The sequence below is a fragment of the Penaeus chinensis genome, chromosome 6, assembly GCF_019202785.1.
Source record: "Penaeus chinensis breed Huanghai No. 1 chromosome 6, ASM1920278v2, whole genome shotgun sequence".
Classification (NCBI taxonomy): Eukaryota; Metazoa; Arthropoda; class Malacostraca; order Decapoda; family Penaeidae; genus Penaeus; species Penaeus chinensis.
This window is the reverse complement of record NC_061824.1, coordinates 21,270,861-21,273,360: the sequence shown is the minus strand read 5'-3', so window position 1 is coordinate 21,273,360 and position 2,500 is coordinate 21,270,861. Positions and strand designations below refer to the sequence as shown.

Genomic DNA, 2,500 nt, shown 5'->3' with positions numbered 1-2,500 from the left:
TTCCAAATTTACCTATATATAAATACAGTACTTGGAATCATCAGTAAGTAATTCAGTTATCAGTACGCTTTTCAAGATTAAAGTTATGCAGTTCCTGTATTACCGAGTTGCTTAATCCATCCTGCCTACCATTATATACATGTCGCTTTGTTCCACTTGAAAACTGTTGTCTCCTTTGTGTTTCTAGTTTAACCCAATGCCGACGGGCATGATGTGTACGTACGTGCTATGCCCTGTGTGAGTTACTTGTTTGATTGTTTTTACACATAGATGGCTACACTTGTACTAACTCACCAATGAGCCAGTCACGAGTACTGCCTGTTCCGCCCGTTTACCCTTTTCTTTGATTTACAAAAATATTTTACATTATCTTATTTTGCTGTTACTAATGTTTATAACGTTATAGTAATTGTAATGTTTATAATAAAAGTAACACCATCGATATTCATAGCACTAGTAAAAAATACATTTTCCCGCCAATTCAAATCATGTAAGGTCACAAGGTCTACTAATTGACTCCTTTGTGGCTAAGCACTAGCAGAGACATTTCACAAAAAAAAAAATAGAAAATGAGGATAGCATTTTCCCCATTTTTTATTAATTTTCCCTGGCGGCATTGGGTTAAAGCAGGTCTGAGCAGGATTGACAGTTATGTATACTAGACATGTTAACATAGGTGTTTAAGCTTATACTTACTATGTTTCTCTTTGAAAATAAACTGAAGTGTTTCTCCCCTATTCCATAATCAAAATGACAACCTCTTTTTAAATGTGATGAATTTTTTTTTTTTTTTTTTTATTATTTTTTTTTTTTTTTTTTTTTTTTTTTTTTTTTTTTTACATTGATTCAATTAACCATTGCATGTATGAATATTTTTATATGATATAGATGCTTCCTAATATTTATTTATATTGTCTTTACTCTGACATGACATATGTGTCACACTTAACTAGTCCGTAGCCACTATTACATTTACCATATGTTTTATATTTTTGTAATCTCAAAATTATTCTTAGCTGTTACTGCTGCTTCTGTTCTGAAGACTTGAAAAATACTGAACATACTAGATAAATATTCTCCTTATAACTTTTACAATGATAATCTCTTAAAAAAGAAAAAAGAAAAGAAAAAAAAAAATTAATCATTTAATTAATTGATTAATTAATTGATGAAGGCTATACACAACAAAATATACAGGACACCAGCCCCAACCACACTGGACTTCAACCAATGATAAAACAGAAATCAAAATCATGCTTAAAATATGTTATTTAAAAGAGTTGTCCTGCTATAACATGGTCAGGAGGCTGAAAGTCTTGCCTCAGATGATGATGACGATGACTTCAGTTTAACCACATTGTTTCTTTGGACTCGTTGGAATTGGCTGTTACTTGGCGGCCAATGTCTTCCACTAATGTGCGAGTGGAAGGCCCAAAATCATCTGTAGTTTCGAAGACAAAATGATCAAAGATGTATCAGTTTATAAAGGACTGGTATTTATGCCATTTGACCTCCACATTTGCACTTATGTAGATGGTGTGTGGGTGCAATGACCCTCTGAGCAAGATGTGTTCCCATAGAAGTCTGGGGATTGCATGCAACCATACCCCACTTTTAGGCTGAACAGTGACTAAGAGACAAGCTCTGGACAGTTGATTCACTTTGTTCAGCATGCAGTTAAGAGAGGCTTTGGCTAATATAAAATCCCATGCCTTCTGTTTAGATCTTGGATAGGGATTGGTTCTTCATTTACTCACTGCTTCAGCCAAATCATCAAAAGACAGTGCAGACAAAGTCTGCATTAATTTCAGCTCAGTAAAGTATGCAGTGGCATTACAGGTGGATATAAAAGCGGGATCACCTATGGTTGTCTCCTTCCGAATCTGAAGACCTCCAAGACTGACAGGGAGAAGGACTTGTTTCCAGTTGTCAGCATCAAAATTGACATTGCATAAATATGTGACTTCTCTCCATTAGTATCATCAATAAGTTGCAAGAGCTGGATATTTTAAAAAGAAGGCCATGTACATAGTATATACTACAGTTTAGGGATAGCAAAAAAGATTTTGAGAAGAACCATGGCTGGATAATTATTAATTGTTACAAGGCACTCATTCATGCCTTGAAGTTCTTGTTTCCTCTGCAGACCTGGAATTGCTACTGCCAAAGCCAGCGGAGATCTGAGCAACTGATATTCTTCCGGTCTTAATGAATATCCCACTTCTGAAGGAAAAGATGATGGGGGTATAGGAATAATATGTGAGGCCAGATGCAAGAACTGCACATTGATATCTGTTCATATTATGTGAAAATAGGAACAGATAAATATGCTGCTGATATAAATGACAAAATGTTTGTAGATGGATAGATAATTCTGTCATGACACTTTACATTTTTACATGGTTTGTTGATATAAATGTAAATTTGCAAAATGCGTGACCCTTGCATAAGAAGTAGGAGGGTAACCTGACTTATCAATCTGTGATACCTATAGTACCCT

General features: G+C 34.8%; 1 protein-coding gene across 4 annotated transcripts in view; it reads left to right on the top strand.

The window, feature by feature from the left end:
* The window catches only part of LOC125026192 (copine-8-like), a 28,143-nt gene that overhangs the window by 978 nt on the left and 24,665 nt on the right, over positions 1-2,500 (top strand). The gene's annotated exons all lie outside the window — the stretch shown is intronic.